The sequence below is a fragment of the Mixophyes fleayi genome, chromosome 10 (genome assembly GCF_038048845.1).
Source record: "Mixophyes fleayi isolate aMixFle1 chromosome 10, aMixFle1.hap1, whole genome shotgun sequence".
NCBI lineage: Eukaryota > Metazoa > Chordata > Amphibia > Anura > Limnodynastidae > Mixophyes > Mixophyes fleayi.
Window position 1 is genome coordinate 66,463,287 of NC_134411.1, and position 14,076 is coordinate 66,477,362.

General features: G+C 34.7%; 7 non-coding genes across 7 annotated transcripts; all 7 read right to left on the reverse strand.

The window, feature by feature from the left end:
- Positions 1-1,417: 1,417 nt before the first annotated feature.
- On the reverse strand, positions 1,418-1,489 carry TRNAD-GUC (transfer RNA aspartic acid (anticodon GUC)). The gene has a single exon. It is a non-coding gene; the product is annotated as a tRNA-Asp (tRNA).
- An 870-nt stretch (positions 1,490-2,359) lies between these two features.
- On the reverse strand, positions 2,360-2,431 carry TRNAD-GUC (transfer RNA aspartic acid (anticodon GUC)). The gene has a single exon. It is a non-coding gene; the product is annotated as a tRNA-Asp (tRNA).
- A 990-nt stretch (positions 2,432-3,421) lies between these two features.
- TRNAD-GUC (transfer RNA aspartic acid (anticodon GUC)) lies at positions 3,422-3,493 on the reverse strand. The gene has a single exon. It is a non-coding gene; the product is annotated as a tRNA-Asp (tRNA).
- A 1,811-nt stretch (positions 3,494-5,304) lies between these two features.
- Positions 5,305-5,376, reverse strand: TRNAD-GUC (transfer RNA aspartic acid (anticodon GUC)). Its single transcript has one exon. It is a non-coding gene; the product is annotated as a tRNA-Asp (tRNA).
- Positions 5,377-7,189: 1,813 nt separating this feature from the next.
- On the reverse strand, positions 7,190-7,261 carry TRNAD-GUC (transfer RNA aspartic acid (anticodon GUC)). The gene has a single exon. It is a non-coding gene; the product is annotated as a tRNA-Asp (tRNA).
- Positions 7,262-11,898: 4,637 nt separating this feature from the next.
- TRNAD-GUC (transfer RNA aspartic acid (anticodon GUC)) lies at positions 11,899-11,970 on the reverse strand. The gene has a single exon. It is a non-coding gene; the product is annotated as a tRNA-Asp (tRNA).
- A 1,811-nt stretch (positions 11,971-13,781) lies between these two features.
- Positions 13,782-13,853, reverse strand: TRNAD-GUC (transfer RNA aspartic acid (anticodon GUC)). Its single transcript has one exon. It is a non-coding gene; the product is annotated as a tRNA-Asp (tRNA).
- Positions 13,854-14,076: the final 223 nt, after the last annotated feature.

Sequence of the window (14,076 nt, forward strand, 5' to 3'; positions counted from 1 at the left end):
CAAAAAGATGTTTCTTATCCCTTTCAAGAAATATATTTAGCTATATTTTCCTGCATATTTTTATCTCTTTTTATGCATAATAATGGCTTGCTTTAATTCTGTTACCTTTTGCCATTAACACTCATTAAAAATGCCCTGCTAAATGACGTAAAACGACTGACACAAAATATTGTGGCACAGAGGACAATAGTATATGTTTTCTAAAATTGGGAATTTTTTATGTTTTTGGCTAATCTAAAGTGTTTGTTAATCACCTGATAAATTAAATTTTTGGCCAAAATGATTTTTTCTAAATGACTTTAAAAGAAAGTGTACATAAACTATGAATGTGGGCAAAAAATGTAAGTTGTATTTAAACTAAGGTTAATGCATAAATATTACTGTCTTTTCCTGCATCACGGCAGGAAATAATCGTACTAGCATGCAACACTTCCCACAAGTGCTTATGTTACAGAAAAAATAAAAAATGTTAAGGACTCCCCGTTGGGGAATCGAACCCCGGTCTCCCACGTGACAGGCGGGGATACTCAGCACTATACTAACGAGGAATAACTTGACATGTGTTTTTGGGAAAACTCCCTCCAATGGGGAGATTTTAATGCCATCTCTGCCGCTAATCAGAAGATGCACAACTTAAATTAACATTTTGCTGAATGGTAAGCTACTTTGCTTGATGGAAAAGTAAACAAAAATGTGTAGGTAGCGGGATTGTTGCCAAACAGAGAGAACTGAAAAAAAACATAGACTGCATTATTTACATGACCTTGAGTAGAGAGAGTGTAAGATTAAGCTAAAGCAGTATTTTCCTGGCACAGTATATATTTGCCAGCTGTTTTTCGGGTTTCGTCAGGAGACACTCCTGTACAGTCATGCATGGATAATCTGCTACACTACAATATGACTCGAAGGACATTTTATGAAATTAATGCTCTAAAACATTTCAAAAAGATGTTTCTTATCCCTTTCAAGAAATATATTTAGCTATATTTTCCTGCATATTGTTATCCCTTTTTATGCATAATAATGGCTTGCTTTAATTCTGTTACCTTTTGCCATTAACACTGATTAAATATGCCCTGCTAAATGACGTAAAACAACTGACACAAAATATTTTCTCACAGAGGACAATAGTATATGTTTTATAAAATTGGGAATTTTTTATGTTTTTGGCTAATCTAAAGTGTTTGTTAATCACCTGATAAATTAAATTTTTGGCCAAAATGATTTTTTCTAAATGACTTTAAAAGAAAGTGTACATAAACTATGAATGTGGGCAAAAAAGGTAAGTTGTATTTAAACTAAGGTTAATGCATAAATATTACTGTCTTTTCCTGCATCACGGCATTAAATAATCGTACTAGCATGCAACACTTCCCACAAGTGCTTATGTTACAGAAAAAATAAAAATTGTTAAGGACTCCCCGTCAGGGAATCGAACCCCGGTCTCCCGCGTGACAGGCGGGGATACTCACCACTATACTAACGAGGAACAACTTGACATGTGTTTTTGGGAAAACTCCCTCCAATGGGGAGATTTCAATGCCATCTCTGCCGCTAATCAGAAGATGTACAACTTAAATCAACATTTTGCTGAATGGTAAGCTGCTTTGCTTGATGCAAAAGTAAAAAAAAAATGTGTAGTTAGCGGGATTGTTGCCAAACAGAGAGAATTGAAAAAAACATAGACTGCATTATTTACATGACCCTGAGTAAAGAGAGTGTAAGATTAAGCTAAAGCAGTATTTTCCTGGCACAGTATATATTTGCCCACTGTTTTTTGGGTTTTCGTCAGGAGACACTCCTGTACAGTCATGCATGGATAATCTGCTACACTACAATATGACTCGAAGGACATTTTATGAAATTAATGCTCTAAAACATTTCAAAAAGATGTTTCTTATCCCTTTCAAGAAATATATTTAGCTATATTTTCCTGCATATTTTTATCTCTTTTTATGCATAATAATGGCTTGTTTTAATTCTGTTACCTTTTGCCATTAACACTCATTAAAAATGCCCTGCTAAATGACGTAAAACAACTGACACAAAATATTGTGGCACAGAGGACAATAGTATATGTTTTCTAAAATTGGGAATTTTTTATGTTTTTGGCTAATCTAAAGTGTTTGTTAATCACCTGATAAATTAAATTTTTGGCCAAAATGATTTTTTCTAAATGACTTTAAAAGAAAGTGTACATAAACTATGAATGTGGGCAAAAAAGGTAAGTTGTATTTAAACTAAGGTTAATGCATAAATATTACTGTCTTTTCCTGCATCACGGCAGGAAATAATCGTACTAGCATGCAACACTTCCCACAAGTGCTTATGTTACAGAAAAAATAAAAAATGTTAAGGACTCCCCGTCGGGGAATCGAACCCCGGTCTCCCACGTGACAGGCGGGGATACTCACCACTATACTAACGAGGAATAACTTGACATGTTGACATGTTGACATGTTGACATGTTGACATGTTGACATGTTGACATGTTGACATGTTGACATGTTGACATGTTGACATGTTGACATGTTGACATGTTGACATGTTGACATGTTGACATGTGTTTTTGGGAAAACTCTCTCCAATGGGGAGATTTTAATGCCATCTCTGCCGCTAATCAGAAGATGCACAACTTAAATTAACATTTTGCTGAATGGTAAGCTACTTTGCTTAATGCAAAAGTAAACAAAAATGTGTAGTTAGCGGGATTGTTGCCAAACAGAGAGAACTGAAAAAAAACATAGACTGCATTATTTACATGACCTTGAGTAGAGAGAGTGTAAGATTAAGCTAAAGCAGTATTTTCCTGGCACAGTATATATTTGCCCACTGTTTTTTGGGTTTTCGTCAGGAGACACTCCTGTACAGTCATGCATGGATAATCTGCTACACTACAATATGACTCGAAGGACATTTTATGAAATTAATGCTCTAAAACATTTCAAAAAGATGTTTCTTATCCCTTTCAAGAAATATATTTAGCTATATTTTCCTGCATATTTTTATCTCTTTTTATGCATAATAATGGCTTGCTTTAATTCTGTTACCTTTTGCCATTAACACTCATTAAAAATGCCCTGCTAAATGACGTAAAACAACTGACACAAAATATTGTGGCACAGAGGACAATAGTATATGTTTTCTAAAATTGGGAATTTTTTATGTTTTTGGCTAATCTAAAGTGTTTGTTAATCACCTGATAAATTAAATTTTTGGCCAAAATGATTTTTTCTAAATGACTTTAAAAGAAAGTGTACATAAACTATGAATGTGGGCAAAAAAGGTAAGTTGTATTTAAACTAAGGTTAATGCATAAATATTACTGTCTTTTCCTGCATCACGGCAGGAAATAATCGTACTAGCATGCAACACTTCCCACAAGTGCTTATGTTACAGAAAAAATAAAAAATGTTAAGGACTCCCCGTCGGGGAATCGAACCCCGGTCTCCCACGTGACAGGCGGGGATACTCACCACTATACTAACGAGGAATAACTTGACATGTGTTTTTGGGAAAACTCCCTCCAATGGGGAGATTTTAATGCCATCTCTGCCGCTAATCAGAAGATGCACAACTTAAATCAACATTTTGCTGAATGGTAAGCTGCTTTGCTTGATGCAAAAGTAAACAAAAATGTGTAGTTAGCGGGATTGTTGCCAAACAGAGAGAATTCAAAAAAAACATAGACTGCATTATTTACATGACCTTGAGTAGAGAGAGTGTAAGATTAAGCTAAAGCAGTATTTTCCTGGCACAGTATATATTTGCCCACTGTTTTTTGGGTTTTCGTCAGGAGACACTCCTGTACAGTCATGCATGGATAATCTGCTACACTACAATATGACTCGAAGGACATTTTATGAAATTAATGCTCCAAAACATTTCAAAAAGATGTTTCTTATCCCTTTCAAGAAATATATTTAGCTATATTTTCCTGCATATTTTTATCTCTTTTTATGCATAATAATGGCTTGCTTTAATTCTGTTACCTTTTGCCATTAACACTCATTAAAAATGCCCTGCTAAATGACGTAAAACGACTGACACAAAATATTGTGGCACAGAGGACAATAGTATATGTTTTCTAAAATTGGGAATTTTTTATGTTTTTGGCTAATCTAAAGTGTTTGTTAATCACCTGATAAATTAAATTTTTGGCCAAAATGATTTTTTCTAAATGACTTTAAAAGAAAGTGTACATAAACTATGAATGTGGGCAAAAAATGTAAGTTGTATTTAAACTAAGGTTAATGCATAAATATTACTGTCTTTTCCTGCATCACGGCAGGAAATAATCGTACTAGCATGCAACACTTCCCACAAGTGCTTATGTTACAGAAAAAATAAAAAATGTTAAGGACTCCCCGTTGGGGAATCGAACCCCGGTCTCCCACGTGACAGGCGGGGATACTCAGCACTATACTAACGAGGAATAACTTGACATGTGTTTTTGGGAAAACTCCCTCCAATGGGGAGATTTTAATGCCATCTCTGCCGCTAATCAGAAGATGCACAACTTAAATTAACATTTTGCTGAATGGTAAGCTACTTTGCTTGATGGAAAAGTAAACAAAAATGTGTAGGTAGCGGGATTGTTGCCAAACAGAGAGAACTGAAAAAAAACATAGACTGCATTATTTACATGACCTTGAGTAGAGAGAGTGTAAGATTAAGCTAAAGCAGTATTTTCCTGGCACAGTATATATTTGCCAGCTGTTTTTCGGGTTTCGTCAGGAGACACTCCTGTACAGTCATGCATGGATAATCTGCTACACTACAATATGACTCGAAGGACATTTTATGAAATTAATGCTCTAAAACATTTCAAAAAGATGTTTCTTATCCCTTTTAAGAAATATATTTAGCTATATTTTCCTGCATATTGTTATCCCTTTTTATGCATAATAATGGCTTGCTTTAATTCTGTTACCTTTTGCCATTAACACTGATTAAATATGCCCTGCTAAATGACGTAAAACAACTGACACAAAATATTTTGTCACAGAGGACAATAGTATATGTTTTATAAAATTGGGAATTTTTTATGTTTTTGGCTAATCTAAAGTGTTTGTTAATCACCTGATAAATTACATTTTTGGCCAAAATGATTTTTTCTAAATGACTTTAAAAGAAAGTGTACATAAACTATGAATGTGGGCAAAAAAGGTAAGTTGTATTTAAACTAAGGTTAATGCATAAATATTACTGTCTTTTCCTGCATCACGGCAGGAAATAATCGTACTAGCATGCAACACTTCCCACAAGTGCTTATGTTACAGAAAAAATAAAAATTGTTAAGTACTCCCCGTCAGGGAATCGAACCCCGGTCTCCCGCGTGACAGGCGGGGATACTCACCACTATACTAACGAGGAATAACTTGACATGTGTTTTTGGGAAAACTCCCTCCAATAGGGAGATTTTAATGCCATCTCTGCCGCTAATCAGAAGATGCACAACTTAAATCAACATTTTGCTGAATGGTAAGCTGCTTTGCTTGATGCAAAAGTAAAAAAAAATGAGTAGTTAGCGGGATTGTTGCCAAACAGAGAGAATTGAAAAAAAACATAGACTGCATTATTTACATGACCCTGAGTAAAGAGAGTGTAAGATTAAGCTAAAGCAGTATTTTCCTGGCACAGTATATATTTGCCCACTATTTTTTGGGTTTTCGTCAGGAGACACTCCTGTACAGTCATGCATGGATAATCTGCTACACTACAATATGACTCGAAGGACATTTTATGAAATTAATGCTCCAAAACATTTCAAAAAGATGTTTCTTATCCCTTTCAAGAAATATATTTAGCTATATTTTCCTGCATATTTTTATCTCTTTTTATGCATAATAATGGCTTGCTTTAATTCTGTTACCTTTTGCCATGAACACTCATTAAAAATGCCCTGCTAAATGACGTAAAACAACTGACACAAAATATTGTGGCACAGAGGACAATAGTATATGTTTTCTAAAATTGGGAATTTTTTATGTTTTTGGCTAATCTAAAGTGTTTGTTAATCACCTGATAAATTAAATTTTTGGCCAAAATGATTTTTTCTAAATGACTTTAAAAGAAAGTGTACATAAACTATGAATGTGGGCAAAAAAGGTAAGTTGTATTTAAACTAAGGTTAATGCATAAATATTACTGTCTTTTCCTGCATCACGGCAGGAAATAATCGTACTAGCATGCAACACTTCCCACAAGTGCTTATGTTACAGAAAAAATAAAAAATGTTAAGGACTCCCCATCGGGGAATTGAACCCCCGGTCTCCCGCGTGACAGGCAGGGATACTCACCACTATACTAACGAGGAATAACTTGACATGTGTTTTTGGGAAAACTCCCTCCAATGGGGAGATTTTAATGCCATCTCTGCCGCTAATCAGAAGATGCACAACTTAAATCAACATTTTGCTGAATGGTAAGCTGCTTTGCTTGATGCAAAAGTAAACAAAAATGTGTAGTTAGCGGGATTGTTGCCAAACAGAGAGAATTGAAAAAAAACATAGACTGCATTATTTACATGACCCTGAGTAAAGAGAGTGTAAGATTAAGCTAAAGCAGTATTTTCCTGGCACAGTATATATTTGCCCACTGTTCTTTGGGTTTTCGTCAGGAGACACTCCTGTACAGTCATGCATGGATAATCTGCTACACTACAATATGACTCGAAGGACATTTTATGAAATTAATGCTCCAAAACATTTCAAAAAGATGTTTCTTATCCCTTTCAAGAAATATATTTAGCTATATTTTCCTGCATATTTTTATCTCTTTTTATGCATAATAATGGCTTGCTTTAATTCTGTTACCTTTTGCCATTAACACTCATTAAAAATGCCCTGCTAAATGATGTAAAACAACTGACACAAAATATTGTGGCACAGAGGACAATAGTATATGTTTTCTAAAATTGGGAATTTTTTATGTTTTTGGCTAATCTAAAGTGTTTGTTAATCACCTGATAAATTAAATTTTTGGCCAAAATGATTTTTTCTAAATGACTTTAAAAGAAAGTGTACATAAACTATGAATGTGGGCAAAAAAGGTAAGTTGTATTTAAACTAAGGTTAATGCATAAATATTACTGTCTTTTCCTGCATCACGGCAGGAAATAATCGTACTAGCATGCAACACTTCCCACAAGTGCTTATGTTACAGAAAAAATAAAAAGTGTTAAGGACTCCCCGTCGGGGAATCGAACCCCGGTCTCCCGCATGACAGGCGGGGATACGCACCACTATACTAACGAGGAATAACTTGACATGTGCTTTTGGGAAAACTCCCTCCAATGGGGAGATTTTAATGCCATCTCTGCCGCTAATCAGAAGATGCACAACTTAAATTAACATTTTGCTGAATGGTAAGCTACTTTGCTTGATGCAAAAGTAAACAAAAATGTGTAGTTAGCGGGATTGTTGCCAAACAGAGAGAATTGAAAAAAAACATAGACTGCATTATTTACATGACCTTGAGTAGAGAGAGTGTAAGATTAAGCTAAAGCAGTATTTTCCTGGCACAGTATATATTTGCCAGCTGTTTTTCGGGTTTTCGTCAGGAGACACTCCTGTACAGTCATGCATGGATAATCTGCTACACTACAATATGACTCGAAGGACATTTTATGAAATTAATGCTCTAAAACATTTCAAAAAGATGTTTCTTATCCCTTTCAAGAAATATATTTAGCTATATTTTCCTGCATATTTTTATCTCTTTTTATGCATAATAATGGCTTGCTTTAATTCTGTTACCTTTTGCCATTAACACTCATTAAAAATGCCCTGCTAAATGACGTAAAACAACTGACACAAAATATTGTGGCACAGAGGACAATAGTATATGTTTTCTAAAATTGGGAATTTTTTATGTTTTTGGCTAATCTAAAGTGTTTGTTAATCACCTGATAAATTAAATTTTTGGCCAAAATGATTTTTTCTAAATGACTTTAAAAGAAAGTGTACATAAACTATGAATGTGGGCAAAAAAGGTAAGTTGTATTTAAACTAAGGTTAATGCATAAATATTACTGTCTTTTCCTGCATCACGGCAGGAAATAATCGTACTAGCATGCAACACTTCCCACAAGTGCTTATGTTACAGAAAAAATAAAAAATGTTAAGGACTCCCCGTCGGGGAATCGAACCCCGGTCTGCCGCATGACAGGCGGGGATACTCACCACTATACTAACGAGGAATAACTTGACATGTGTTTTTGGGAAAACTCCCTCCAATGGTGAGATTTTAATGCCATCTCTGCCGCTAATCAGAAGATGCACAACTTAAATTAACATTTTGCTGAATGGTAAGCTACTTTGCTTGATGCAAAAGTAAACAAAAATGTGTAGTTAGCGGGATTGTTGCCAAACAGAGAGAATTGAAAAAAAACATAGACTGCATTATTTACATGACCTTGAGTAGAGAGAGTGTAAGATTAAGCTAAAGCAGTATTTTCCTGGCACAGTATATATTTGCCAGCTGTTTTTCGGGTTTTCGTCAGGAGACACTCCTGTACAGTCATGCATGGATAATCTGCTACACTACAATATGACTCGAAGGACATTTTATGAAATTAATGCTCTAAAACATTTCAAAAAGATGTTTCTTATCCCTTTCAAGAAATATATTTAGCTATATTTTCCTGCATATTGTTATCCCTTTTTATGCATAATAATAGCTTGCTTTAATTCTGTTACCTTTTGCCATTAACACTGATTAAATATGCCCTGCTAAATGACGTAAAACAACTGACACAAAATATTTTGTCACAGAGGACAATAGTATATGTTTTATAAAATTGGGAATTTTTAATGTTTTTGGCTAATCTAAAGTGTTTGTTAATCACCTGATAAATTACATTTTTGGCCAAAATGATTTTTTCTAAATGACTTTAAAAGAAAGTGTACATAAACTATGAATGTGGGCAAAAAAGGTAAGTTGTATTTAAACTAAGGTTAATGCATAAATATTACTGTCTTTTCCTGCATCACGGCAGGAAATAATCGTACTAGCATGCAACACTTCCCACAAGTGCTTATGTTACAGAAAAAATAAAAGTTGTTAAGGACTCCCCGTCAGGGAATCGAACCCCGGTCTCCCGCGTGACAGGCGGGGATACTCACCACTATACTAACGATGAACAACTTGACATGTGTTTTTGGGAAAACTCCCTCCAATGGGGAGATTTCAATGCCATCTCTACCGCTAATCAGAAGATGTACAACTTAAATCAACATTTTGCTGAATGGTAAGCTGCTTTGCTTGATGCAAAAGTAAAAAAAAATGTGTAGTTAGCGGGATTGTTGCCAAACAGAGAGAATTGAAAAAAACATAGACTGCATTATTTACATGACCCTGAGTAAAGAGAGTGTAAGATTAAGCTAAAGCAGTATTTTCCTGGCACAGTATATATTTGCCCACTTTTTTTGGGGTTTTCGTCAGGAGACACTCCTGTACAGTCATGCATGGATAATCTGCTACACTACAATATGACTCGAAGGACATTTTATGAAATTAATGCTCTAAAACATTTCAAAAAGATGTTTCTTATCCCTTTCAAGAAATATATTTAGCTATATTTTCCTGCATATTTTTATCTCTTTTTATGCATAATAATGGCTTGCTTTAATTCTGTTACCTTTTGCCATTAACACTCATCAAAAATGCCCTGCTAAATGACGTAAAACAACTGACACAAAATATTGTGGCACAGAGGACAATAGTATATGTTTTCTAAAATTGGGAATTTTTTATGTTTTTGGCTAATCTAAAGTGTTTGTTAATCACCTGATAAATTAAATTTTTGGCCAAAATGATTTTTTCTAAATGACTTTAAAAGAAAGTGTACATAAACTATGAATGTGGGCAAAAAAGGTAAGTTGTATTTAAACTAAGGTTAATGCATAAATATTACTGTCTTTTCCTGCATCACGGCAGGAAATAATCGTACTAGCATGCAACACTTCCCACAAGTGCTTATGTTACAGAAAAAATAAAAAATGTTAAGGACTCCCCGTCGGGGAATCGAACCCCGGTCTGCCGCATGACAGGCGGGGATACTCACCACTATACTAACGAGGAATAACTTGACATGTGTTTTTGGGAAAACTCCCTCCAATGGTGAGATTTTAATGCCATCTCTGCCGCTAATCAGAAGATGCACAACTTAAATTAACATTTTGCTGAATGGTAAGCTACTTTGCTTGATGCAAAAGTAAACAAAAATGTGTAGTTAGCGGGATTGTTGCCAAACAGAGAGAATTGAAAAAAAACATAGACTGCATTATTTACATGACCTTGAGTAGAGAGAGTGTAAGATTAAGCTAAAGCAGTATTTTCCTGGCACAGTATATATTTGCCAGCTGTTTTTCGGGTTTTCGTCAGGAGACACTCCTGTACAGTCATGCATGGATAATCTGCTACACTACAATATGACTCGAAGGACATTTTATGAAATTAATGCTCTAAAACATTTCAAAAAGATGTTTCTTATCCCTTTCAAGAAATATATTTAGCTATATTTTCCTGCATATTTTTATCTCTTTTTATGCATAATAATGGCTTGCTTTAATTCTGTTACCTTTTGCCATTAACACTCATCAAAAATGCCCTGCTAAATGACGTAAAACAACTGACACAAAATATTGTGGCACAGAGGACAATAGTATATGTTTTCTAAAATTGGGAATTTTTTATGTTTTTGGCTAATCTAAAGTGTTTGTTAATCACCTGATAAATTAAATTTTTGGCCAAAATGATTTTTTCTAAATGACTTTAAAAGAAAGTGTACATAAACTATGAATGTGGGCAAAAAAGGTAAGTTGTATTTAAACTAAGGTTAATGCATAAATATTACTGTCTTTTCCTGCATCACGGCAGGAAATAATCGTACTAGCATGCAACACTTCCCACAAGTGCTTATGTTACAGAAAAAATAAAAAATGTTAAGGACTCCCCGTTGGGGAATCGAACCCCGGTCTCCCGCGTGGCAGGTGGGGATACTCACCACTATACTAACGAGGAATAACTTGACATGTGTTTTTGGGAAAACTCCCTCCAATGGGGAGATTTTAATGCCATCTCTGCCACTAATCAGAAGATGCACAACTTAAATTAACATTTTGCTGAATGGTAAGCTACTTTGCTTGATGCAAAAGTAAACAAAAATGTGTAGTTAGCGGGATTGTTGCCAAACAGAGAGAATTGAAAAAAAACATAGACTGCATTATTTACATGACCTTGAGTAGAGAGAGTGTAAGATTAAGCTAAAGCAGTATTTTCCTGGCACAGTATATATTTGCCAGCTGTTTTTCGGGTTTTCGTCAGGAGACACTCCTGTACAGTCATGCATGGATAATCTGCTACACTACAATATGACTCGAAGGACATTTTATGAAATTAATGCTCTAAAACATTTCAAAAAGATGTTTCTTATCCCTTTCAAGAAATATATTTAGCTATATTTTCCTGCATATTGTTATCCCTTTTTATGCATAATAATAGCTTGCTTTAATTCTGTTACCTTTTGCCATTAACACTGATTAAATATGCCCTGCTAAATGACGTAAAACAACTGACACAAAATATTTTGTCACAGAGGACAATAGTATATGTTTTATAAAATTGGGAATTTTTAATGTTTTTGGCTAATCTAAAGTGTTTGTTAATCACCTGATAAATTACATTTTTGGCCAAAATGATTTTTTCTAAATGACTTTAAAAGAAAGTGTACATAAACTATGAATGTGGGCAAAAAAGGTAAGTTGTATTTAAACTAAGGTTAATGCATAAATATTACTGTCTTTTCCTGCATCACGGCAGGAAATAATCGTACTAGCATGCAACACTTCCCACAAGTGCTTATGTTACAGAAAAAATAAAAATTGTTAAGGACTCCCCGTCAGGGAATCGAACCCCGGTCACCCGCGTGACAGGCGGGGATACTCACCACTATACTAACGAGGAATAACCTGACATGTGTTTTTGGGAAAACTCCCTCCAATAGGGAGATTTTAATGCCATCTCTGCCGCTAATCAGAAGATGCACAACTTAAATCAACATTTTGCTGAATGGTAAGCTGCTTTGCTTGATGCAAAAGTAAAAAAAAATGTGTAGTTAGCGGGATTGTTGCCAAACAGAGAGAATTGAAAAAAACATAGACTGCATTATTTACATGACCCTGAGTAAAGAGAGTGCAAGATTAAGCTAAAGCAGTATTTTCCTGGCACAGTAAATATTTACCAGCTGTTTTTCGGGTTTTCGTCAGGAGACACTCCTGTACAGTCATGCATGGATAATCTGCTACACTACAATATGACTCGAAGGACCTTTTATGAAATTAATACTCCAAAACATTTCAAAAAGATGTTTCTTATCCCTTTCAAGAAATATATTTAGCTATATTTTCCTGCATATTGTTATCCCTTTTTATGCATAATAATGGCTTGCTTTAATTCTGTTACCTTTTGCCATTAACACTGATTAAATATGCCCTGCTAAATGACGTAAAACAACTGACACAAAATATTTTGTCACAGAGGACAATAGTATATGTTTTATAAAATTGGGAATTTTTAATGTTTTTGGCTAATCTAAAGTGTTTGTTAATCACCTGATAAATTAAATTTTTGGCCAAAATGATTTTTTCTAAATGACTTTAAAAGAAAGTGTACATAAACTATGAATGTGGGCAAAAAAGGTAAGTTGTATTTAAACTAAGGTTAATGCATAAATATTACTGTCTTTTCCTGCATCACGGCAGGAAATAATCGTACTAGCATGCAACACTTCCCACAAGTGCTTATGTTACAGAAAAAATAAAAATTGTTAAGGACTCCCCGTCAAGGAATAGAACCCCACTCTCCCGCGTGACAGGCAGGGATACTCACCACTATACTAACGAGGAACAATTTGACATTTGTTTTTGGGAAAACTCCCTCCAATGGGGAGATTTTAATGCCATCTCTGCCACTAATCAGAAGATGCACAACTTAAATCAACATTTTGCTGAATGGTAAGCTACTTTGCTTGATGCAAAAGTAAAAAAAAATGTGTAGTTAACAGGATTGTTGCCAAACAGAGAGAATTGAAAAAAAACATAGACTGCATTATTTACGTGACCTTGAGTAGAGAGAGTGTAAGATTAAGCTAAAGCAGTATTTTCCTGGCACAGTATATATTTGCCAGCTGTTTTTCGGGTTTTCGTCAGGAGACACTCCTGTACAGTCATGCATGGATAATCTGCTACACTACAATATGACTCGAAGGACATTTTATAAAATTAATGCTCCAAAACATTTCAAAAAGATGTTTCTTATCCCTTTCAAGAAATATATTTAGCTATATTTTCCTGCATATTGTTATCCCTTTTTATGCATAATAATGGCTTGCTTTAATTCTGTTACCTTTTGCCATTAACACTGATTAAATATGCCCTGCTAAATGACGTAAAACAACTGACACAAAATATTTTGTCACAGTGGACAATAGTATATGTTTTATAAAATTGGGAATTTTTAATGTTTTTAGCTAATCTAAAGTGTTTGTTAATCACCTGATAAATTACATTTTTGGCCAAAATGATTTTTTCTAAATGACTTTAAAAGAAAGTGTACATAAACTATGAATGTGGGCAAAAAAGGTAAGTTGTATTTAAACTAAGGTTAATGCATAAATATTACTGTCTTTTCCTGCATCACGGCAGGAAATAATCGTACTAGCATGCAACACTTCCCACATGTGCTTATGTTACAGAAAAAATAAAAATTGTTAAGGACTCCCCGTCAGGGAATCGAACCCCGGTCTCCCGCGTGACAGGCGGGGATACTCACCACTATACTAACGAGGAACAACTTGACATGTGTTTTTGGGAAAACTCCCTCCAATGGGGAGATTTAAATGCCATCTCTGCCGCTAATCAGAAGATGTACAACTTAAATCAACATTTTGCTGAATGGTAAGCTGCTTTGCTTGATGCAAAAGTAAAAAAAAATGTGTAGTTAGCGGGATTGTTGCCAAACAGAGAGAATTGAAAAAAACATAGACTGCATTATTTACATGACCCTGAGTAA